Consider the following 25,748-nt stretch of genomic DNA (forward strand, 5'->3'; position numbering starts at 1 on the left):
TCGCACTTGGTGCAGAGAATAGTTTACAGATTGCAGACGATGGTGAGAGGATGACAGTATCTGCATTGGGGAGGATGAATCGAGATCTATCTCCAGAGTTGACTAGGTGAGTCAACAGGTTGGTAGCTACACATGTGCATTGGCCATGTTGATCGAATTGGGAGGAGTCAGAACCAAGGTGATTCGAGGGTATGTAGCTAGTACTTCAGAAGGCCAATGGTGGCTTCGCAGTAATGGTGGACCAGTGACGACATCAACAGAAAATCTTCAGGTGGATGGGAAATAAGCGAAGATGAAGATTGTTGGGAATGTTGCCTTATCCCTACTTTCCTTTTTTTATTAGGATCGTGGGTGGTAGTGGGAAGGCAAAATGGTATACAAGTTTTTTTAGGTCTTTGGGAAATCTAATTATTAAAGACAAGTGAGAGTCTCTTTGGGCTTTGCGGCAAAGAGACGGGATGTGAGAGATGTGTCGGCTGCCTCTAGAGAAAGGAAGAGAGAAAAAGAAAAAGGGTGAGAAGGAGAGAGAAAGAGAGAAGGAGAAAGAGGAAGAGGGCTTTCTCTTGGGCTTTTCTTTTCTTGGGTTTCTCTTAGGAATTCTCCTGTGGGTTTATCTTGTACACGGTCTTGGGTTGAGAAGCAAGGAAAGGGTTGTGGCGCGAAGAGCCTCAGTGGGCTGAATCGAACTCAAGCCTCGATAGGCGACTTATCATGGGTTAGTTTTGTAATACCGAACCTCATACAAGTGGGTCACTGTGGACGAAAGCCTCGATGGGAAAAAAGAAGCGTCGATGGGCAAGACCGATCCTCATGGAATTAGACATCATGAGTCGATCCTCATGGAATTTGAAACTACTGTCTCAGGCACAAACCGGAAGGAATCTAGGTTCTTCAACTGAGTAGCATGACTATTTCAGACACGTATATCGAAGAGGTACATCAACTGAAATAAACAAATAAAAAAGAAAAACTGAGAGAAAGCGGAAAAAGTGACGAGAGTGCGACATTAGCGATTGATAATAATGACGACAACAAAAATAAGAAACATCGAAACTATGGACAGGGAGTGAAAAAGAGTGTGCATGTAACATATATGGGGAGTGTTATCAAACTTGGCATGGGGTGCAAATATAAAATTTGAGATTTTAAGATAAGATGGGCTTCCAAGAAAATAAAGGGGCTAAATAAAACAAGGAAAGACGCTTTTGGAAAAAAAATAGAAGCAAGGGTGCCGATATCAAGGTTGGAGCATATATTAGTTAACTAAACCTTGGACTTTTAATAGACTGTCAATGTCTCTTTCCCTTTTTTCAGAAGCATTTGATGCTTTGCAAAACTTAAAAAAAAACAGTTAGACTTGGAAGCAAAAGCTATTTGCATTAAATGCTTGGGGTAAGGTTGAGATAAAAAAGAAACACAGCCCCTTTTCTCCCACCAATACAAGTTAGCCTCTTTTTTCTTCGATGTTGCAGTCAGAGAACACGCAGTAGGTAGATTAATGGTTTGAGATTTGAGAAACTGGGCCATAGTCTGAGAAAGCAGAAGATGACCAAGAGATTTGGGTTTGTGAGGATGAATGGCGCAAGAAGAAACACAAGAAGAAAGCCAACTGATGAGTCAGAATAGAGGGAATTTTTTAAAACAGAATGGTTTGAGTTTCTAAAGAGAGCAATGCATTAGCCTTTGATGACGAAGGATTAGGGCTCGACAGACGGTTAAGGATTAGAGCTTGACGGATGGTTACATCAGCTGTCGTCTGCCGGAGAATAACGCTCTATGGGTTGTGGTCAGCTGTAGACTGGATTGTTTGCTCTGATAGCATGATAAATTATAGGAATTTCACTAAACTTGGATACAATTCCAGGAATCAAATAATGCTTGTATAGAGCGCTTACATGATAAACATGGAAGGGAAATCAATATACTCATGGAAGGAAAGAATCCTAATCAAATATACTTTGGTAATCTCTCTTGCTTGCATTTTCTAATCCACTTGCCTGCCTTCTTGAAGGGCCCCTAGCAAATCCCCTAAAAATTGTTGGCTTTGCTCGAGAAATTTGGATAACTTACAACTCAACTCAACTCGACTCAACTCGACTCAACTAAGCCCTTATCCCAAACTAGTTGGGGTCGGCAGAAATTTGGATAAATTACCAAGAAAATATTTTCAAAACGGGGTTGTTCATAGGAAATAAAAACAATGAAAAAAATTATTAAACAACCCTTTTTTAAGGTTTAACGAAAACTTATCAACTAGTCAAATTGTCAAACAAATATCACCTCGATTACACTCCCAATCGTTGAGAGGAATCTTCCTCCACAAATAATAGGCCATTGTAGGAATCCCTCCAACAAAAGGTGGCGTACCGGCAGCCAGAAAACCAATCCAATATCAACATGTTTTTTGGGATTTACTAGCGTCCATTGTAGAAGGCATTTCGTGGATGGTCCGTTGCACGTGAGGGCAGCCACCACGTGAATGGAGACAAAATCTGTTGAAAAGTGAGCCTATGTGACTGCTCTCATCTGCAACAGACCATCCGTGAAATGCCTTTTGCAAGAACGGTAGCAAATCCCTTGTTTTTTGCTATTTGTGCTAGGTACCCAATCAGTACCCTAAAACCCGAAAGCTAATGAAACTTGTTAGGCTAAGCCCTTTAAATCTGTCCCAAACCAGGCTAGGTCCTAGGGGTGCAACTCGGGTCGGGTTGAGGCCAGCCCTAACCCAACCCGATATAGCAATCCCTCAATCGTAAACCAACCCAACCCAACCCAAGCCTTGGGTTGAGGATGGTCAACCCTAACCCGACCCGCTTCTAAATCTCTTAACCCTAATATGATTTACCTAGTTGGTTAAAGATAGGTTTCTAAGTTTAGATCTCTTAGTATCTTGAACCCCATTAGGTCAAATTTAGTGTTTGCTAGATCATAAGGCAATCACCTAGTCTACAACATGTTGTCTAGCAAAATCAAAACAAACATATGCTCCTAATAAGCAATATCCTTAAAGAACTTAATGCCTTTGGAGCCAAAATTAGTTAATCTAGATAAAAAAGATGAAAAATAAAAATTGAAACCTTTAATCATTCTTCTTAGAAAATCTAGTAAACTTGGATGGGTCAAAACAAAAAGCTTAATGAATTTTCAAATCTATAAAATACATCATAAGAAATTCATTAGTTGTTTCATGTGCCTAAAGTGATTTTCATCTATGAGAAATTATTAAAATAACTTGGCCTTTGAAGTTTCTCCTTTGAACTAATCTTGTTTCAATTAAGAAAAATTGATATTGGTTCAATATGAGGAATTCACATGAGTTATCTTATTCCCTCATTGAGCTAATCATGTCAATGATACTCAATTTGATTATTCCTATATGACCTGTACATCACTTGTTTTGATAGAAACTAAAATGATTTTGAAACTCTCAAACAAGTAAAATTTGATTGGAGGATGTGAAGTGCTAATAAACCTTGTTTATCTTAATTCCTTCACACCAATCCTATGTACACTAGAAAAATAAAAATCTAGCATAAGTGTGCACATTAGAACACATTGTCATTATGGAGTGTATTTGATATTTGATTATCTATTTTATCTATATGACTTTGATTAAGTTCACAAAGTAATTAAACTTGAAACATTCTTCTTGTGAACTTCAAACTAAAGTGGAATTATTAAATTTTATAATTATAAAAATCCACCTAGTTAGAGGCATGTGATCTAAAGTAAGATACACACTTTGTGATCTATGTATAACATAGTGAAAGATTCCCAAGTTATATCACCATAAATTTGAGTCATTTAAAAATATTTGCATCATATACTCAAATGTATATCTCATGAGCTCATTGCAAATTATGAACATCATTAAAATCGTGAGATTATACCTAAAAAGCCTAACAAGTGATAAAAATGAGATATGTATAAAATTGGCTTTAAAGGAAAAGAATTGAAATAAAATGTGTTTTAATAATCATACTTAATCATTTAAATTGAACTTAATCCATCAAAAGACATATAACAAGCAATTAGGGATCATGAACATGAAAATAAAATTGAAATCTAGCATTCACTAATAGTTGGAAACTAGTGTGGCTTTATAGAAAAGTTTATGAACTAGTTGTCCTCAATAGGATATATGCCCGAATTGGAGTTATAGCACCGAGACCCACAACATGACTAGTACGGCTAGCAATGCTCGATGTCATTGTGGGCAACTCATGGATAAAGAGACGGTTCCAAACGTAAATGATGAGAAAGAGGGGAAGGAGGGGGTGTTTGTGAAGGCAAGCGGGAGGTTTATGATGAGCGATGACTTGAATGTCACTCCTGCTTCTACGAGTAGCTTGGCTCTGCTTAAATGGCTTAGTTTCAGAGACTTGACAGCCCTTGAGGAAATCAATTTTAATGCTGGGGTAGACCAGGTAATGTTTTTAAAACACTATGATCTTATATTTAAATTTTGCATATTTTAATGGGGATAATATATGGTTGGTGGCCTGTAGGATCTCTTCAAAATTGCTGCTCCAATTTCAATATCCTTCATCAGTTGGCCCATTTTGGATGGTCATGTGCTAAATTTTGTAGTGTAGTTAATAAAGAAAAACATATTCAAAAGAATCAAAACTGTCTTTTTCTCTATTAGTTGTCATGTCTTTTGGTATTCCATTTTATTGCATATATGAAAATACAATAACTGATTTCTAGGAGATTTAATTTCAAGAAAGGTGATATGAAAAGCATGTAAATGTAGAGTGGAGCGAAGTTAGGAGAAGTTGTAGGAATTAGAGAAAAATTAGGAAGTTAGGCATGTGCAAACCATGTAGAAGTTGGAGAAGTTAATAGGAGTTTGAGAAAAGTTAGGAAGTTAGACATGTGCACACCATGTAGAATTGAGAGAAGTTAGGAGAAGTTAATATGTTGAGAGAAGTTAGGGAGTTAGATTAGTTATAGGAAAAAAACATGTTTTGGATTGCAGAGTTGGAGAGAAGTTAGGGAGTTTGTTATAGGAAAAGATCACGTTTTGCTGATTTGGCATTGCTTCCCCTTCAATGACTTTTGGCGTTTCTCAGCACGTCCCCTCAAACTTGGCTGAGGAGAGATCCAAAAGGCGAGTCAGTTTCGCAAGGGACAAAACATGTCCCGTAGTACTGGTTTGGTAAATAAATATGCAAGTTGTTGCTTGGAGGGAACAAAGCATGTGACGAGAGTTCCAAGGGTCACTTTCCCTAGTACAAAATGACATTCTATGTCATTGTGCTTTGTATGTGCATGAAAGACTGGATTTATTGTCCTATGTAAGGCATTGATGTTATCACAGAAGAGTGTTAAGTGTTATGTTTGCATAATCTAAAGGTAAAAGAAATCCATGTCAGTTTAGATCTTCTCAATTGGAAGATCTCCTATATGGAGAATACACATTCCAGTTGACTGAGCCCCGGGCGATTGTTTAACAAAAACACAAGTCTCTGGAAAGTTGTAAGACCATGTATGGGGGCTGACGCCTGCCCAGTACCGGAAGTTGAGGCCATAGCCCGATATTTTGCTTCGGTGATTGAACGATCCATTGTAGATTGTTTCTTGGTGTTCCAAGATAATTTGTTGGAGCCAAGAAATGTGCAGAAATCCTGTAGTAGATTGATGTGTATTAGGGAATCATGCCTAATCGACGTCGAAAAAGCATAGAGATCCATTGTGTTGTGATCGTGAATTCGAATTCTTGGATCGTGTGTGCCACTTTCATAGCATAAGATGCGCTTTACAAGCTGATAATGGCCAAAGGTTGACTCATGCATGTATTAAAAATTAAAATCATATAATAGATCCATTCGAGTCATGGTGAGATATAGTAATGCTCTAATGATGCTCCTATAAAGTGATTTAAATTAGTGTCATAGTGGGTCGTTGGTTTAACTGGCATTAAAGTAGGGATAGGCTTGTGGCCATCCATGAAAACTTGTCCAAGGTCTCGTGTTCACTTCCCAAGGGGATTGGTACCAAATAGCCTTCTTCACAGTAGAGATAGGCTTGCAGCCATCCATTTGAGATCAAGATATTAGATCATGTGCATACCTGAGTTGGGAAAGAAACATCCCACTTTCTCTTTGATTAATTTCAATACCTAAGAAATAATGTAATGGACCCATATCTCTCATTGTGAATTGATGGCTCAAGGTAATTATAAAAGAGTTCAATAGGCTAGGATTATCTCCTGTCAAGATGATAGCCTCGACATATAATAAGAAAACCAAATACCATCAGAATGATGACATAAAAAGAGTTATGAATTTGCTCTGCTTCAGAAGAAATCATTTTCAATTAGAAAAACACTAAAAAGATTTAAACGGGCTTATGGTGCTTTTTTAAGTCCATATAAAGTTCCTTTATGTTGACATACATGACTGGCCTTGGATTGATCAATTAAACTTGGAGGTTGGGCCATATAGACTGGTTCATCAAGATAACCATGAAGAAACGCTTTTTATAGGTCTCATTGTCAGATGAGCAATTCGTTGACTGTAGCAATTGTAAAGATGGTCCCGGTGCTTCCTTCTCTGATGAATGGGTTGAAGGTCTCCAACCCCCATTTTGTTTGTATCCTTCGGCTACTATGTGAGCCCTAATTCGATCATGCTTTCCATCATACTTGAGTGTAGCCTTAAGGACACATCGACATCTAACAACGTTCATTGTAAGTGCATGGGGTATGAGCTCTCCTTTGTGATTAGTTGCTAGGGTAATCATTTCTTATACATGGCAGTCCTCCATCTGTCATGTTTTAAGTCGGACTTTAGAGTTTTTTTATTCAAGTGGAACACATGTTGTAGCCAAGTGAACATATTTAAGATTAGGTTACAGTATTCTAGCTTTGCCCCAACTAGTCATCTACATTCTGATTAGTCACGACTGGGTTAGAAGTAGGACTTCTAGAGTTTCATGATTTTGAACCTCTTTGATACGGGTGCTTAAGAGGGAAGAAGAGAAATAAGAACACAAGAACACATCTAAGAGAAGAAGAAAATGGGAGCAAAGCTCAACCTAATTGATATTCCTTCAATTACTTAAGTTAATCAAAATCCAAAATCCCCCCTAAAGATGGTTTCTAACTAATGCAGAACGCATGGCGTTGATCGAATCTTTTATTTTTATTTCCTATTTCGTCATTGTATTTGTGGTATTTTTTTGGGGCGTCAAAACTTGTCTATTTAGCTTGATTTTGGTGTTTTTAGAAAGGTTTTTCGAATACCTGTCTAAAGAGCCCAATATTATGTGATTTGGACTTCATTTGGCTAAGTGTGGACCCCGATCCGAGAGAGGGGCGGCGGTGAGGGACGTGTGCCCCCACGCGCGAACAGTCTCTATGGATCATCCACGTGAATGAAGAGCTCTACCAAGGAACTCTCTAAAGAAGTGCCCCTCACAGCATGAGTGGCGATACAAAGGTGAGATACCTCTCGATTCGGGGACTAGCCCAGATTCGAGGCGTACCTTAAACAAAGAAGAGTCGCCATCCAAGGAAAAAGGCAAATGGGCCCTGGATCCCATACTATGCTCTGTTGCAACGGATAACCAGAGATTATAAAAAAAGGTTCGAGCCTGGTTACGAATTTGGAAGGTCTAAAGAGCACCTCATCCGCCCAAGTGTAAACACCTGGTCTCTTATGCCATTTATTTAATGATTTTGAAGAGTTTTGAGCAAAAGTCATATGAAATGAGAATCAATATCTCCGAGAAGACGTCTATCTAATCATGCATGTCTCGGAGATGAATTACAATCACACATAAAAGAAATGAAATAAGTGTCGCCTAAGCAAAACTAGGTTATAAGTGACATGCCTAATGGGTGTCTAAGTTCTGGTGAACAAACACATGCATGACACACCAAAAAAGTATAAGGTCTGCGCAATAAAGTAAGAAAACACAGCAAAATATAGAAAATGACTCGATACCATACAACCCTAAAACTCTAATCTATACCTAGGCCCGAGTCTTTAGATGATCTGATGTTCATCCAAAGAAGCCTACGTATCCCCGCCTCCACGAGAATCAAGGCAACGTAGTTCTTCGCACCTATTCTAAGCTATGATGCCTAAGACATCTAGACCTCTATCCTAGACTCAATCTAAAAGTCCGGACTAATTCTTAAAGCTTCTTGTGTGATTATTTAAATTCCAATGGATTGTAGATTTTAGGACACCCTATATGCCCTAACTAAATGCAGGTTAGTCCTAAACTAATGTAGGTGGTTCCTATAATCTATGTGTAGTTAGGCTGTATATCCTAAGAAAAACAGTAGGATCTATCGCATCTTAGACCTAGTCATCAATTGGCGATGTGGATCGCCAACTGACCGGACGGAGGCGTAAAACTCCTAGCTAGGACTCACTCCTAACTCTAACACAAACAAATAAAACACACAACAAACAAACAACGAATGAGGGAGCAACTCCCGACTCAAAAACTCTCTAACTAGGACAACCGCCTAACTCTAAAGGAAGATCCTTTCGAAAAAATAATATTTTGAAAGATTTTTGTAATTTTGAAAGATTTAAAATGCTTATTTTTAAAGGTTTGGCTGGACTTGGGATGTGGATCCCAAGCTGCACTACGTACCCAGTGGAAAAGGATCAAGCCAACGTAGTTCGGAACAGATTTCCTAACTACTTCTAATGACTCAAGATTTTTGAGATTTTTGGTTTTTTAGATGTTTTTGTTGTTTTTAAGTGTTTTTGACTCAAGGGGGACAAATCCTATCATCATAAGGGGACAGACTCCTGAATATCCCGCAAAGGTTGGACAGCATCCTATACTTTGCGGGGGAAAAGAACAGAAACACAACTCTGCAAGGGTTGGACAGCATCCTATACCTTGCGAGAGTGGATAGAAAAACACATGATTTGATAAGAGGTAGAATAGAATCTTAACCCCTATGATGATAGGACTGACTCCGAAAATAGGATTCTAAGAAGGAGGTGCTAATGAGACAAAGCCTGTCTCCTAAAAGAAAAAGAGATAAAGAAGGGTGATAGTGAGACTATCAAGCTAAGATAAAACTCACAAGTAACAAGGAAAAAGAGACCTTGCGCATATTTAGCAAAGGTAAAACATCCAGCCGGGCCGGACAGCTACCTAGCCCTAGGGTGCAACAAATGTGCAACCCAATACCCATAAGGGTAAGGGGTATGTTGCCAAGCCGAGTAGGATGTTTTCCCAAAACCAAATGATGCGCAAAGAGGAGGTTTAGCAAGAAAATGAGACTAGGTAAGTCTCTTAGACACAGAGGTAGGATAGAGAAAAATACTAATAAGGAAAAAGGGACCTTGTGCATATTTGGCAAAGGTAAAACACCCAGCCGGGCCGGACAGCTACCTAGCCCTAGGGTGCAACAAATGTGCAACCCAATACCCATAAGGGTAAGGGGTATGTTGCCAAGCCGAGCAAGGTGTTCTTCCAAAAACCAAAAGACACACAAAGAGGAGGGTTTAAGACCTATGAGACTAGAGGTAGTCTTCTAGAGGTTAACTAAGGTTGATTCATTAATGAGACAATGCCTGTCTCCAAAGATTTGGATCTAAAAGACTAGGCAAGTCTTTTGAGAAAATAGAATGCTATTCGGACTGTGCAAGTCCCCTAGAGATGGGCTTGGGCTAGCGCCTTCATCGCCCTTTCAACGAGAGGGAATTCTAATATCAAAGAATTTTAACAAAATCTATAAGACTGTGTTAGTCTATCAAAAAGAGAAGAAAAGGCTACCAGATAATCGCAAATTTTATTCTAAGAATAAATCAAGTGTTAAGCAAAGAAGAATATACAATCTAACGGCAATCATAAAATGATAAATAACATTAATTAGTCCAGACCAGCCGCTGGATAGCCTAATAAAGTAAAAAACAATATCAAAACACTTCAAAACCAACCACAAACCCCAATACGGGGACTCCAATGAAATCAGATGATGCCAAAGTAATCATCTGATATCAAATACACATGATAATATTTCTAATCCCGCCTTGAGATCAGACAGTACTCATGTCGATAATATCGAATAGAGTAGTCGTCTGATCTCCTTCTTTCCTAAAACAGTTTATTTAAATAAAGAAAAGACAAATATAATAAGTTTTCAAGGTTGCCTCACCTGAGCAGTCCATTCATTATTGTCTTCAGAATATAACTCAATGCTTAAGATAAGAAGAGTATTAGAAATATCAAAAGATTATGATAATTAGTAAAAAATTTAGTGCATACCCAGGGGCATGAAACAAGAACTTATGCTGTGCCAAACAAACACTTGTGGTGTGCCACAATACACTTCTTTAATGTTCTACCCGATTCATTTATTTAACACAATAGCATTCTAAACTAGTGAAAGATCGAACCAATGAACAATCAAATAGATCAGTGAAAATGAATCAGTGAAGTGTATATCAAACAGTGAAACTGAACCAGTAGAAATGAACTAGTGAAAAGCCATATGAACTAATAAACTGTAGAAATTTTCCTGGCATGCTCTTAGTGAAATTCCACAAAATGCAAAGGACCATCTGAAGATTACCTGAGATATATCAGTTAAAAGATTATCAAATGACAACAGATGCCAATGACCTTAGTCAGAAATTCTGAGGCATTTGGATTACAATGCAGAATGATCAAAAATGAAAATCATGGATCCGAACTAAGGGAAAACCAAGAGAATGAAATCAGTAAGCTCTTCCTTGCAATTCCATAAAGGAAATCTTACAAATTAATGAGGTCAGGAAAGGACAAGAAAATCTTGCACACTAATCAAATGTGATTGCACTGATGTAATTCTTTGAACAATATTAATTCAACAATTGGTGATTATCCAAGAAGTTGGATCTAAGACATGCAAAAAAAATGATCATGAACTCAACAAAAGACTCATAACAATCAATCAGCAAAGAGACTAAAAATGAAAGAAAAAAAAAAACAATCTCACAAACCATGGGAAAATAAAAGAGAGTTAGAGAAAATACTTGAAATCATGGCCGCTGGTTTTACTCTTTCCTTCTCGTTGCCGGAATTATACGAACCGGGACAAATTTGAATTCCGAGACTGCAATGGTGCTTCAAATCACCTTTATACTTTTCTAATAAAATTGGATAAAATCTGATTCCTTGTTCTGGCCTTTCTTGCCTGCTGCTGTTTGGTTGAGTTCCTCAAGAAAAATTTCGCAAATCTCAAATTCGATTTGATAGAAGGCTGCTTAGATGAATCGTCTGAAGCTCTTCTCTGCTTCGCTGCTTGTAATTTTCAATTGAAATGTATGAGGCACAAAGTGAGGGCTGTGTTCCTCTTTGCAGAAATCATAACCGGATTTAGGATCACAATAACCGGATCTAGGTTTTTGGTGAGGGATCTAGGTTTTAGAAAGGAAAAACTAAAAAATCTAGGGTTTAACACCAAGAACACAAGATTACAAGAGATCAAGGAGACTAGCAATGAAGATCTGTAAGGTGATGAGCCACAAAACATTTGGCTGGATCTGGCGTGGTTCAGATCTGGATAGATCGGAAATTGATGGCCGGAGCAGAGAAAAACCACCGGAGAAGATGACCGGAAATCTCTCTCCCTCTCTCTCTCTCTCTTACTCGTTGGTTGTAAATGAAAGGAGGGTGGAAGATATGGTGTGAACTGCCCGGAGAAGAAGATCGGAGCTAGCCGGATTTCAGCCGGAGAAGATCGGAGAAGAAAAGAAGAATAGAGTTGACAAGATCTTGCCTGAGTTTCAATGGATCTGGCCGGAGAAAACTTTCTCTCTTCCTCTCCCTTTTTCAGATCTGGAAATCAGAAAACCCCTCTCCTTCTTCTCTGCAAATTTTTTCTCAATCCCCTTTCTGGAAAATGAAAATAGCAAGGGTATGGTTGCTCCGCGGAGGATATAAGCACGATCGGAACTCCGGCGAGCTTGCCGGAGAAGAAAATCGGCACTCTCTCTGCAGATCTGGTTTTTCCAGAGAAACCTCAAAAAAAAATGATCCCCCCCTCCTCTTCTGATTTACAGATTTTTTTTATAGAAAATGATGGTGCTGATATCGGCACAACTCCCCTTTGATGGGCGCGCGATTTTGCGCGTCCCATTCGGATAAAAATTTACATCATTCCAGAACAAAAATCGCCCCCCTCTCAGGATAAACACACCCCCTCTTCTGAACTTGACCTACGACTTTGCTCGACTCATTCGCTAGGCAAACGAACTCGGATTTTGACGAGATTTTGCAGGGACCTTGCCGGGACCCTAAGCTAGCTTGGGGTGAAATTTGGGACCCTAAGTGATTGATTTGATAGGGTTTTGCTCAAACTTGAAAGGATTAGGGCACGGTCAAAATGGGGTGTCTACAGATGCCCCTCTTTGGCAGAGCGTGTTTGTCACGCGAATGTCAAAGCTGAACAGACAACTCATTTTGACTGGCCCAAGATTAAAGAGTTTAAAATTTTTGGATTTTGAATTTTTGAAAATGATACTCTCAAAGATAACATGGGTGAAATAGTTTTTCACCGAACTCGGACTTTGCAAACGCTTGTGAGATAACCTCTCTCCAATTCTTAACTCAGTACATATTTACGAGATAGTCTCTCTTGCAAAACACTAAAGGATAAAGTTGATTTTGAATGATCTTGAAATTTGAAGAGAATGTGGATTTGAATGCCGTGTGAAAACAGACTTGGAATGCCATATGAAAATGGACTTTTGAATGCCGTGTGAAAACGGACTTGAATGACTTGAATGCCGTGTGAAAACGGACTTGGAATGCCATGTGAAAATGGACTTTAATATCTCGAATACATTTTTTAACTTTTAAAATCTTTCAAATGGTGAAAGAAATGACCAAACTCCAAATCGCGGAGCTATTGGCGAAAACAACTTTTAAAATCTTTCAAATGGTGAAAGAAAAGACCAAACTCCAAATCGCGGAGCCATTGGCGAAAACAACTTTTAAAATCTTTCAAATGGTGAAAGAAATGACCAAACTCCAAATCGCGGAGCCATTGGCAAAAACAGCTTTTAAAATCTTTCAAATGGTGAAAGAAATGACCAAACTCCAAATCACGGAGCCATTGGCAAAAACAGCTTTTAAAATTTTTCAAATGGTGAAAGAAAAGACCAAACTCCAAATCACAGAGCCATTGGCGAAAACAGCTTTTAAAATCTTTCAAATGGTGAAAGAAATGACCAAACTCCAAATCGCGGAGCCATTGGCGAAAACAGCTTTTAAAATCTTTCAAATAGTGAAAGAAATGACCAAACTCCAAATCGCGGAGCCATTGGCAAAAACAGCTTTTAAAATCTTTCAAATGGTGAAAGAAATGACCAAACTCCAAATCGCGGAGCCATTGGCAAAACAGCTTTTAAAATTTTTTAAATGGTGAAAGAAAAGACCAAACTCCAAATCACGGAGCTATTGGCGAAAACAGCTTTTAAAATCTTTCAAATAGTGAAAGAAATGACCAAACTCCAAATCGCGGAGCCATTGGCGAAAACAGCTTTTAAAATCTTTCAAATGGTGAAAGAAATAACCAAACTCCAAATCGCGGAGCCATTGGCGAAAACAGCTTTTAAAATCTTTCAAATGGTGAAAGAAATAACCAAACTCCAAATCGCGGAGCCAAAGGCAGAAATATATTTTTTTAAATGAAAGGAAAATTCATTGAAATGATTGAAGATATGACCAACTTTGATCAATTTCACAAGGTGAATAAGTCATTCTTTGTCAAGAATGATTGAAAACGCATGATCTTTGCTGAAGATAAAACTCAAGAAACTTGAAGAAAATTCCAGGTATTGACCTTTCTTTAACAGATAAAAAGCATTATGCTGAGGTTAGAAGGTTGGGGAGCAAATTCTAGACTCCACTGAGGAAATTGATTTTTCTTGGGAAGTTGACTCTTCAGGAGAGTGGACTCGTCTAAGGAGTTTAGAAGTTTGGTTCGAGATATACTCTTACATTTCTTATCTCAACTTACTGAAGACATTGACACTGATTGCCTTTTTCTTGCTTGATATCTTTTATGACGCAAGTCATAAAAGATGCCCCTAGTGTATTGTACTTCCATAACAAGAGTCCCAAGGAAAGTAAAACCAGGATAGGTAGGAAAATTTGGGTTTGTATAGGCTCTTTCTTTGGAATAAAGATGGGATAATGGCTAAGCTCAAAGACTTCTCCTTTCATTGACCACTATTTGAGGTTCGCTCTTTCCACCACCTTCTGCTTGAAATTTGACATCTTCAACATTTCTGAACAAGATATTTCTCGCTTTTCTCTGGTACTTAAACCAGGGTCTATTCATTTTTATCACTTCAGAAAGTATACACCCATTCTTCCAGTGCCAGATGACTTGGACCTTGAAGGAAAACAAATATGAATGAGGAACAGACTTCCAAGACTCTATCAAAGAAAATGTACATTATTCAAGGGACTTGACTCACTTTTGATTCACCCTTAGACCTTATGTGTATTTTTAAATGGTAAGGCTAGCCGCTCTCAGAATAATTTCAAAAACCATGTCAAGAGGCATTAATTTCCTCCATCGGTATTTCCGTCATGGTTATTACCCCCTTTGGATTCCTCAGTTTTAATGCTCCTAGTTTAAAAAGGGTGTCAAAGTAAGTCTCACTGACACTACTTGGATTCCAAGATCCTGCCCTGTGCAATGATTGCTTCTTCATCTCTTCGAGTTTCCTCTGGTGGGAACTCATGATTATAGCATTCCTGGTTTCTGGTCTAGCAAACCAATTGCCTCAGCTTTTGCCTGGAATTCTCACACTATTCAAACGTCAAAGTTCTTCATAACCGATGAACTCCTTCCATGTTTATCAGCCCACTTTTTGTGGGAAGTCTTCGCCTCTGACCGGATTGCCTCTTCAATTTTTCAATCCAGTAGACCGCTACCCTCATTTTGCATAAGCCATCTCATTTGGTTATCGACTTAGCAAACGCACGATTCTAGGCTGCCCTTTCGGGTTTTCAACCTAGTGGGTCTTCAAACTCTCGTTCTTTTCATTTTTTCTGTTTTTATTTTCAATTGCCTTGAACCTTTGCTTGTTTCACCAGAAGGACTTTCTAGGTAGGCTTAGGTTCAAAAGGGTTAGATATCAAAAGTTCAAACGATTTGGACCGAATCTGGTCTTGCCAGACTACCTACGTACCCCAAAAATGAAGGATCAGATCCGCGTAGTTCGCTTTGGGTTTAACAAAGAATGGTTTAGCTATTTAGCTTCAAAATTTTGAAAGGGGATGATTTAGCTTTTATCCCCAAGGTTTGACCGAACTTGAGTTTATCAAGTTGCCTACGTACCCCCGAAGAGTTGGGGATCAGGTCCACGTAGTTCGGGTGCATAAAATGCCCCTGGTTTATAATGTGGTTGAAAGAATTGTTTGGTTTTAAAATGTTGGCTCAAAGGGCTCACAAAATGATGTTTTTAAACATCGGGATTTTGGCTATAAAGGCTCAAACGTCCAAGGATGGCCTCCTGGTGTTTTGATGTACAAGCTTTTGAATGTTTAAGGTTCAAGACTTTGAAATTTTTTTTTTTTTTTTTTTTTTTCGAGAGTCTGGCGGTATTTGCAAGCAAAACTTCAACCACGGTGCTCCACTTAAACTTGTGCGCTTCTCGAATATCTTGAATTTATGCTCAAGATTATACCGCTCTCGATAATCTCCAAATGTCGGAGACAATTCTGATATTCAATCTATCTCATAGACTCCATCACTTGGGTCTTTGATTTTTCTAAGGAGTTGTCTTAGGGATACATTCCCTTCTCCTTTTTGTATTTCATTGCTTTTAGACATTAGGAACGTCCTTACTCTTGAAGTATTCCATCTCGGAATCTCATTGAAAATATGTAGCTCAAGTGCTCTTTTCAGGCTTGAATTGATGACTTCATTTTCTGAAAGTCTTCGCTAAATTTCTCATCAGCTCGACTGGATGTCTGATGCCTCACTCTCTTGAATTTTTTCTTTTCGATTGATATCTAAGCCGATGAAATCTTGCTTTTCACAACAACAGGGCGTTCACTTGGTTTATCCTTATAGGATCAAGCAAGACTACCTCAAACCCCTCTAAATAGGTTTATCAATTCCTCGCTTTCCTCGGGAGATCAAGTTTTGCCAATCAGTCTTTCCCGAGTTTCGGATTTCAATACCACTATCAACAGCTTTGATTTCTTCTTTGAGTGGCTATGCTCGACGCTCTTCCTCTCGTTTGACCATCTTTCAGATCTCGAGGGCAATTTCGTCTGCATTCTCATCCGAAAAGGGTGTCTTTAGTTATTTTAAACATTAGGTCTAAGAGTGACTCATAGAACATCAAAGATATAAAATGAACAACTTTATTGAATTGAAAAATGTATATACAATGGCAACACTCTTTTTCTCTTCTTTTTTTTTTGACGCGCCTCAATGGGCTCTACATTGGACTTGACAAAGAACGGAAACAACAAACTCTTGAATGAACAAGATTGACAAACATGACACTCTTTTTATTGACACTACAAAACGCACTAACTCTCAATACGAGAGCTAGTATACACTTGACGGAAAATAAATCTTGAAATATGACACTTGACACATGACATTTGAAACATGACACTTGAACTGAGACAAGGAACTAGCACTGATGTTCATGAGTAGCACGCCTTCCTCCATGATAATGACAACTACTGAGTCCGATCTCGGAGTAAGAATCTCGGAAAGGGTAACCCTACAAAGTCCGGATGACCTGGCTTGTATTGATCTCCACCCTTTGATCTCCCTGAAGTCTCCTTAGTCATGACAGAACTTTCCGGAATCTCAAACACTAACTCTTTTCCTTTCACAGTTAGTTTGCCACTCGGTATCGGAGTATGAGCAATAACAGTTGGCTTTGCAGACAGCTGAACAGGATCATCATCTTCGATTCTCAGAATATATGGAACATGCTTCGGTTCACTTGACCCTGGAAAGTGGGAGGTAGAAATAACTGGTTTTGCGAGAGGCTGAATGAATCCATCATCCTCATCTGACTTCAAAACATACGCATCCCGTCTCAGAGGTCTCTGATAAGTACTGAGCTCATGTAGAATATGGAGATCCTCATCTATCAAGTCTTGGATCTTGTGCTTCAGTGCAACACAATAATTGGTACTATGGCTAAGACATTGGTGGTACAAACAATAGTATTTACCATCATTCTGCTTCTCTGAGTTTTTCAACAGATTTGAACACGGTGGTAAGGTTAACTTTCCCATTCTAACCAACTTCTTGAGAGCTGCTGCTTGTGTACAAGGTAATTTTGAAAATTTTCTTTTCAACTCCTTGGCTGGTTTTTCTTTTTGAACAAAAGGTCTCTTTAAAGGTTGAAGGGAGGTTCTACTATAATTCATTTCCTTTTCAGCAATAAAGGATTTCATTCCATCTGGTTTCTCCTTGGATGACCTTTGCTCATAATGGATGACTTCCTCTACATTTCCATAAGAGAACCGATCAAGAAACCTGTCCACTAAATCTTTCAAACTTGTGATATCCCTCAAGTTTAAAGTGAAAAACCATTTCTTAGCTTCACCAGTTAAAGAGAGTGAAAACAACTTGGCTATCTGCTCTGGAGATAGGCCTTTCATTTCTAATACAGGAATATATGACCTTAAATGACTCCTCGGGCATCCCATCCCGTCATACATGTCAAACTTAGGAACTTCAAACTCAGGAGGGAGGATAACATCTGGAAAAAGGACATAGTCATTAAGGTCAAACTTCTTTTTGTTCTGAACCCTCTTATTTTCACCATCGCAATCTGATATCCCAAGCTCTTCTAGTAATGATTTTCCTTTGTCTAACTTGGTCTTATGTTCACAAAATTTCTCCTTGATATGTGGTCCATTATCAACATTATGCACTGATGACTTCTCAGACTGGTCCAGGCTTGTAATCAGATGAGAGTTTAAAATAGGCAAATTCTCAGAAATCATGGGTGCCTTCTCCTTTTCTTGAGCCTTCAAACGGGTCAACTCTTCTTTCATATTTGCTACCTGTAGGACGAGAGTCTTCATCATGTCCATTATCTCCATTTGTGTTTCCTCAGATTCAGCCATTTAGTACGAACCGCGTGGAACAGGTGAGGGTTGAATAGAAATAGGTACTGCAAATGAGTGAAGTCAACAAGATCAAACTCCCGCCATGGAATTGACAAACACTAGAGTTCAATATGGGGTAATCAAATGAAAAATCTCATATGCAAGTTGAGACAAAAGATGATACGAATATATCCTCTCATGGATAAAATCCGACAGCATAACATCTATGCAAAGAGATATGGTAAGATCAGCACATAGAGTTTGTCAACAAGTCTAAAAGGATACCGACCAAATCCAAGGTATTTGGAGAAAATTCGGCGGCATAACAGCTACATAGGGAGGGTCTAAAGCTGATAATCACAAAGGGTATGCCAAATGGGTTAAGATAAAGTAAGGCTCTCAGCAAGAACACACACTCGAATGAATGTTAGTAAGATAAACTCGCAATCAAACAAGTGGAATATAATCAGATCAGAATCAATCATAGGAGAAGGATATAATAAGCAGCACTGAATTTTTCATCCATGATCAAAGATGATCAATAGATCAGAAAGAAGACCACTGCCACAAAATGACAGAAGTAGGTCATAGGCCGGGTCTAAATCTTGAAGATGGATCGATAGGATTGATCGAATTAGATAAGAAAATCTACTGAATAAGAAGGCCCTAATCTAATGATCAATAGATAGATATATATACATATATATATCCTAACCAGGGGCACCAACCCTAGTCTAATCTAGAGGAGTCAATGAAGTCTTGACTCAAAACAGACATGTGAGTGTACTAGATAACGCGGCGGGCAATCACGGTGTGACTTGCCCTTTCGACACTACATGGGTAGGCTGGCTTCTATCCTAGGCTCACATATGCTGGTCGCACATGTTCGTCCTATATGAATACATATATATAATGTCCTAGCAAGGGTTCCCTAATTTTGGTTCTAAAGGGAGCAGCTAATATATATACATAATATAATGAAATAAAAGTAAGGCCCAGGCATTTCTGCAGGGTACTATGCTTATGACCATACCCTTGATGTATAATGCCAGCACACCCAGCATTATACAGAGTATGTTCATCGCTCATCGGCTGCTGTAGAACACCAGCACACCCAGTGTCTACGGCTGCAGCTCTGGCGCATAGCTTGGAAATAGATACAATAGTACTAGTAGGGTAATGACATCCCATCTGGCACGCATTGTATCTATCTCGTGGAGCCCATAATAACAAAATCAATAAAAGAAAAATGAAAATAAAAAATGATGTATGTCTCTGTGCAGTGTGTGAATCCCTTGTTTTAAACACCTATTTGGTGCCCCTGGATTCTAATCGATTAAATTCCCATTGATAATGACTTTAGTTCAAAATTCTTCAAAATTAATAAAAATGGCATTTTAACAGAGTTAGGCAATATCTCGAAAGAATTCCCCAGCAGAGTCGCCAGCCTGTGGACCCCGATCCGAGAGAGGGGCGGCGGTGAGGGACGTGTGCCCCCACGCGCGAACAGTCTCTATGGATCATCCACGTGAATGAAGAGCTCTACCAAGGAACTCTCTAAAGAAGTGCCCCTCACAGCATGAGTGGCGATACAAAGGTGAGATACCTCTCGATTCGGGGACTAGCCCAGATTCGAGGCGTACCTTAAACAAAGAAGAGTCGCCATCCAAGGAAAAAGGCAAATGGGCCCTGGATCCCATACTATGCTCTGTTGCAACGGATAACCAGAGATTATAAAAAAAGGTTCGAGCCTGGTTACGAATTTGGAAGGTCTAAAGAGCACCTCATCCGCCCAAGTGTAAACACCTGGTCTCTTATGCCATTTATTTAATGATTTTGAAGAGTTTTGAGCAAAAGTCATATGAAATGAGAATCAATATCTCCGAGAAGACGTCTATCTAATCATGCATGTCTCGGAGATGAATTACAATCACACATAAAAGAAATGAAATAAGTGTCGCCTAAGCAAAACTAGGTTATAAGTGACATGCCTAATGGGTGTCTAAGTTCTGGTGAACAAACACATGCATGACACACCAAAAAAGTATAAGGTCTGCGCAATAAAGTAAGAAAACACAGCAAAATATAGAAAATGACTCGATACCATACAACCCTAAAACTCTAATCTATACCTAGGCCCGAGTCTTTAGATGATCTGATGTTCATCCAAAGAAGCCTACGTATCCCCGCCTCCACGAGAATCAAGGCAACGTAGTTCTTCGCACCTATTCTAAGCTATGATGCCTAAGACATCTAGACCTCTATCCTAGACTCAATCTAAAAGTCCGGACTAATTCTTAAAGCTTCTTGTGTGATTATTTAAATTCCAATGGATTGTAGATTTTAGGACACCCTATATGCCCTAACTAAATGCAGGTTAGTCCTAAACTAATGTAGGTGGTTCCTATAATCTATGTGTAGTTAGGCTGTATATCCTAAGAAAAACAGTAGGATCTATCGCATCTTAGACCTAGTCATCAATTGGCGATGTGGATCGCCAACTGACCGGACGGAGGCGTAAAACTCCTAGCTAGGACTCACTCCTAACTCTAACACAAACAAATAAAACACACAACAAACAAACAACGAATGAGGGAGCAACTCCCGACTCAAAAACTCTCTAACTAGGACAACCGCCTAACTCTAAAGGAAGATCCTTTCGAAAAAATAATATTTTGAAAGATTTTTGTAATTTTGAAAGATTTAAAATGCTTATTTTTAAAGGTTTGGCTGGACTTGGGATGTGGATCCCAAGCTGCACTACGTACCCAGTGGAAAAGGATCAAGCCAACGTAGTTCGGAACAGATTTCCTAACTACTTCTAATGACTCAAGATTTTTGAGATTTTTGGTTTTTTAGATGTTTTTGTTGTTTTTAAGTGTTTTTGACTCAAGGGGGACAAATCCTATCATCATAAGGGGACAGACTCCTGAATATCCCGCAAAGGTTGGACAGCATCCTATACTTTGCGGGGGAAAAGAACAGAAACACAACTCTGCAAGGGTTGGACAGCATCCTATACCTTGCGAGAGTGGATAGAAAAACACATGATTTGATAAGAGGTAGAATAGAATCTTAACCCCTATGATGATAGGACTGACTCCGAAAATAGGATTCTAAGAAGGAGGTGCTAATGAGACAAAGCCTGTCTCCTAAAAGAAAAAGAGATAAAGAAGGGTGATAGTGAGACTATCAAGCTAAGATAAAACTCACAAGTAACAAGGAAAAAGAGACCTTGCGCATATTTAGCAAAGGTAAAACATCCAGCCGGGCCGGACAGCTACCTAGCCCTAGGGTGCAACAAATGTGCAACCCAATACCCATAAGGGTAAGGGGTATGTTGCCAAGCCGAGTAGGATGTTTTCCCAAAACCAAATGATGCGCAAAGAGGAGGTTTAGCAAGAAAATGAGACTAGGTAAGTCTCTTAGACACAGAGGTAGGATAGAGAAAAATACTAATAAGGAAAAAGGGACCTTGTGCATATTTGGCAAAGGTAAAACACCCAGCCGGGCCGGACAGCTACCTAGCCCTAGGGTGCAACAAATGTGCAACCCAATACCCATAAGGGTAAGGGGTATGTTGCCAAGCCGAGCAAGGTGTTCTTCCAAAAACCAAAAGACACACAAAGAGGAGGGTTTAAGACCTATGAGACTAGAGGTAGTCTTCTAGAGGTTAACTCAGGTTGATTCATTAATGAGACAATGCCTGTCTCCAAAGATTTGGATCTAAAAGACTAGGCAAGTCTTTTGAGAAAATAGAATGCTATTCGGACTGTGCAAGTCCCCTAGAGATGGGCTTGGGCTAGCGCCTTCATCGCCCTTTCAACGAGAGGGAATTCTAATATCAAAGAATTTTAACAAAATCTATAAGACTGTGTTAGTCTATCAAAAAGAGAAGAAAAGGCTACCAGATAATCGCAAATTTTATTCTAAGAATAAATCAAGTGTTAAGCAAAGAAGAATATACAATCTAACGGCAATCATAAAATGATAAATAACATTAATTAGTCCAGACCAGCCGCTGGATAGCCTAATAAAGTAAAAAACAATATCAAAACACTTCAAAACCAACCACAAACCCCAATACGGGGACTCCAATGAAATCAGATGATGCCAAAGTAATCATCTGATATCAAATACACATGATAATATTTCTAATCCCGCCTTGAGATCAGACAGTACTCATGTCGATAATATCGAATAGAGTAGTCGTCTGATCTCCTTCTTTCCTAAAACAGTTTATTTAAATAAAGAAAAGACAAATATAATAAGTTTTCAAGGTTGCCTCACCTGAGCAGTCCATTCATTATTGTCTTCAGAATATAACTCAATGCTTAAGATAAGAAGAGTATTAGAAATATCAAAAGATTATGATAATTAGTAAAAAATTTAGTGCATACCCAGGGGCATGAAACAAGAACTTATGCTGTGCCAAACAAACACTTGTGGTGTGCCACAATACACTTCTTTAATGTTCTACCCGATTCATTTATTTAACACAATAGCATTCTAAACTAGTGAAAGATCGAACCAATGAACAATCAAATAGATCAGTGAAAATGAATCAGTGAAGTGTATATCAAACAGTGAAACTGAACCAGTAGAAATGAACTAGTGAAAAGCCATATGAACTAATAAACTGTAGAAATTTTCCTGGCATGCTCTTAGTGAAATTCCACAAAATGCAAAGGACCATCTGAAGATTACCTGAGATATATCAGTTAAAAGATTATCAAATGACAACAGATGCCAATGACCTTAGTCAGAAATTCTGAGGCATTTGGATTACAATGCAGAATGATCAAAAATGAAAATCATGGATCCGAACTAAGGGAAAACCAAGAGAATGAAATCAGTAAGCTCTTCCTTGCAATTCCATAAAGGAAATCTTACAAATTAATGAGGTCAGGAAAGGACAAGAAAATCTTGCACACTAATCAAATGTGATTGCACTGATGTAATTCTTTGAACAATATTAATTCAACAATTGGTGATTATCCAAGAAGTTGGATCTAAGACATGCAAAAAAAATGATCATGAACTCAACAAAAGACTCATAACAATCAATCAGCAAAGAGACTAAAAATGAAAGAAAAAAAAAAACAATCTCACAAACCATGGGAAAATAAAAGAGAGTTAGAGAAAATACTTGAAATCATGGCCGCTGGTTTTACTCTTTCCTTCTCGTTGCCGGATTTATACGAACCGGGACAAATTTGAATTCCGAGACTGCAATGGTGCTTCAAATCACCTTTATACTTTTCTAATAAAATTGGATAAAATCTGATTCCTTGTTCTGGCCTTTCTTGCCTGCTGCTGTTTGGTTGAGTTCCTCAAGAAAAATTTCGCAAATCTCAAATTCGATTTGATAGAAGGCTGCTTAGATGAATCGTCTGAAGCTCTTCTCTGCTTCGCTGCTTGTAATTTTCAATTGAAATGTATGAGGCACAAAGTGAGGGCTGTGTTCCTCTTTGCAGAAATCATAACCGGATTTAGGATCACAATAACCGGATCTAGGTTTTTGGTGAGGGATCTAGGTTTTAGAAAGGAAAAACTAAAAAATCTAGGGTTTAACACCAAGAACACAAGATTACAAGAGATCAAGGAGACTAGCAATGAAGATCTGTAAGGTGATGAGCCACAAAACATTTGGCTGGATCTGGCGTGGTTCAGATCTGGATAGATCGGAAATTGATGGCCGGAGCAGAGAAAAACCACCGGAGAAGATGACCGGAAATCTCTCTCCCTCTCTCTCTCTCTCTTACTCGTTGGTTGTAAATGAAAGGAGGGTGGAAGATATGGTGTGAACTGCCCGGAGAAGAAGATCGGAGCTAGCCGGATTTCAGCCGGAGAAGATCGGAGAAGAAAAGAAGAATAGAGTTGACAAGATCTTGCCTGAGTTTCAATGGATCTGGCCGGAGAAAACTTTCTCTCTTCCTCTCCCTTTTTCAGATCTGGAAATCAGAAAACCCCTCTCCTTCTTCTCTGCAAAATTTTTCTCAATCCCCTTTCTGGAAAATGAAAATAGCAAGGGTATGGTTGCTCCGCGGAGGATATAAGCACGATCGGAACTCCGGCGAGCTTGCCGGAGAAGAAAATCGGCACTCTCTCTGCAGATCTGGTTTTTCCAGAGAAACCTCAAAAAAAAATGATCCCCCCTCCTCTTCTGATTTACAGATTTTTTTTATAGAAAATGATGGTGCTGATATCGGCACAACTCCCCTTTGATGGGCGCGCGATTTTGCGCGTCCCATTCGGATAAAAATTTACATCATTCCAGAACAAAAATCGCCCCCCTCTCAGGATAAACACACCCCCTCTTCTGAACTTGACCTACGACTTTGCTCGACTCATTCGCTAGGCAAACGAACTCGGATTTTGACGAGATTTTGCAGGGACCTTGCCGGGACCCTAAGCTAGCTTGGGGTGAAATTTGGGACCCTAAGTGATTGATTTGATAGGGTTTTGCTCAAACTTGAAAGGATTAGGGCACGGTCAAAATGGGGTGTCTACACTAAGTTATATGCAATTTTAGGATATGGTAAGTGTGTATTACGGGATTACTATTTTAGGATTGTCTTAGGGATATTTCTTGCTTTTATTTATGTTGCTTTAAATAGAAGAAGAAGAATAATTGCTAGGCGAGTATTTAGGGTTGCTATTCTTAGGTTTTGGATCTTTATATTATGTAATGGCATGAAGAAAGAAAGAGAGATTGAATAAAGTTTATTTTTAGGGGACATCTCTTCTGAAGAGAGCATTGACTCTTTCACGTGGGTGAAGGAGCTTCGCTCCTTTCACTTGTTATATTGGAGTTTTTCTCCAAACCGTGGCATGGGTTTTCAAATCCCCACGAAATTATTTTAGTTGCTTTTTGTGTTGATCTCCATCTTAGTGTTGCCGCTCTCTCATGCTCCCTGCGCCAGTTGGTATCAGAGTACAAGGGATCTCCGACGAATGCCCGACGAGATGAAGAAGTCGTTGCACCTAACGCCAGCCATCTTGATCCAGCCCGCAGAGAACGAAGAACTCCAACAACGAGTGAAGACTTTCACACAGTTAGCGCTACTCGAAGCCAGCATCCATGAGAAGATGGCCATGGATCTGAGAGTGCCTTCGAGAGCCCCTTTCATTGCTATACTTCATGTAAGTGATCATTATATTAAAAAAAGGCTTCATGTACGGTATAAATAAAAGATGAAAAAAGAATGGAAGGTTGATGCAACGCCGAAAATCAGATTTGGAAGACGATGGCCTAAACTCGAGGTCGAGTTTTTTTCAAGCGGGGGTGAATGATGCAGAACGCATGGCGTTGATCGAATATTTTATTTTTTATTTCCTATTTTCGTCATTTTATTTGTGGCATTTTTTTTCCGGCGTCAAAACTTGCCTATTTAGCTTGATTTTGGTGTTTTTAGAAAGGTTTTTCGATTATCTATCTAAAGAGCCCAAGATTACGCGTTTTGGACTTGATTTGGCTAAGTTATATGCAGTTTTAGGATATGGTAAGTGTTTATTACGGGAACTATTTTAGGATTCTCTTAGAGATATTTCTTGCTTTTATTTATGTTGCTTTAGATAGAAGATGAAGAATAATTGTTAGGCAAGTATTTAGGGTTGCTATTCTTAGGTTTTAGATCTTTATATTATGTAATTGCATGAAGAAAGAAAGAGAG

This window comes from Tasmannia lanceolata, unplaced genomic scaffold, assembly GCF_043159265.1.
Source record: "Tasmannia lanceolata isolate RefF3 unplaced genomic scaffold, GAP_Taslan_0.1 ptg000026l, whole genome shotgun sequence".
NCBI classification, from domain to species: Eukaryota; Viridiplantae; Streptophyta; class Magnoliopsida; order Canellales; family Winteraceae; genus Tasmannia; species Tasmannia lanceolata.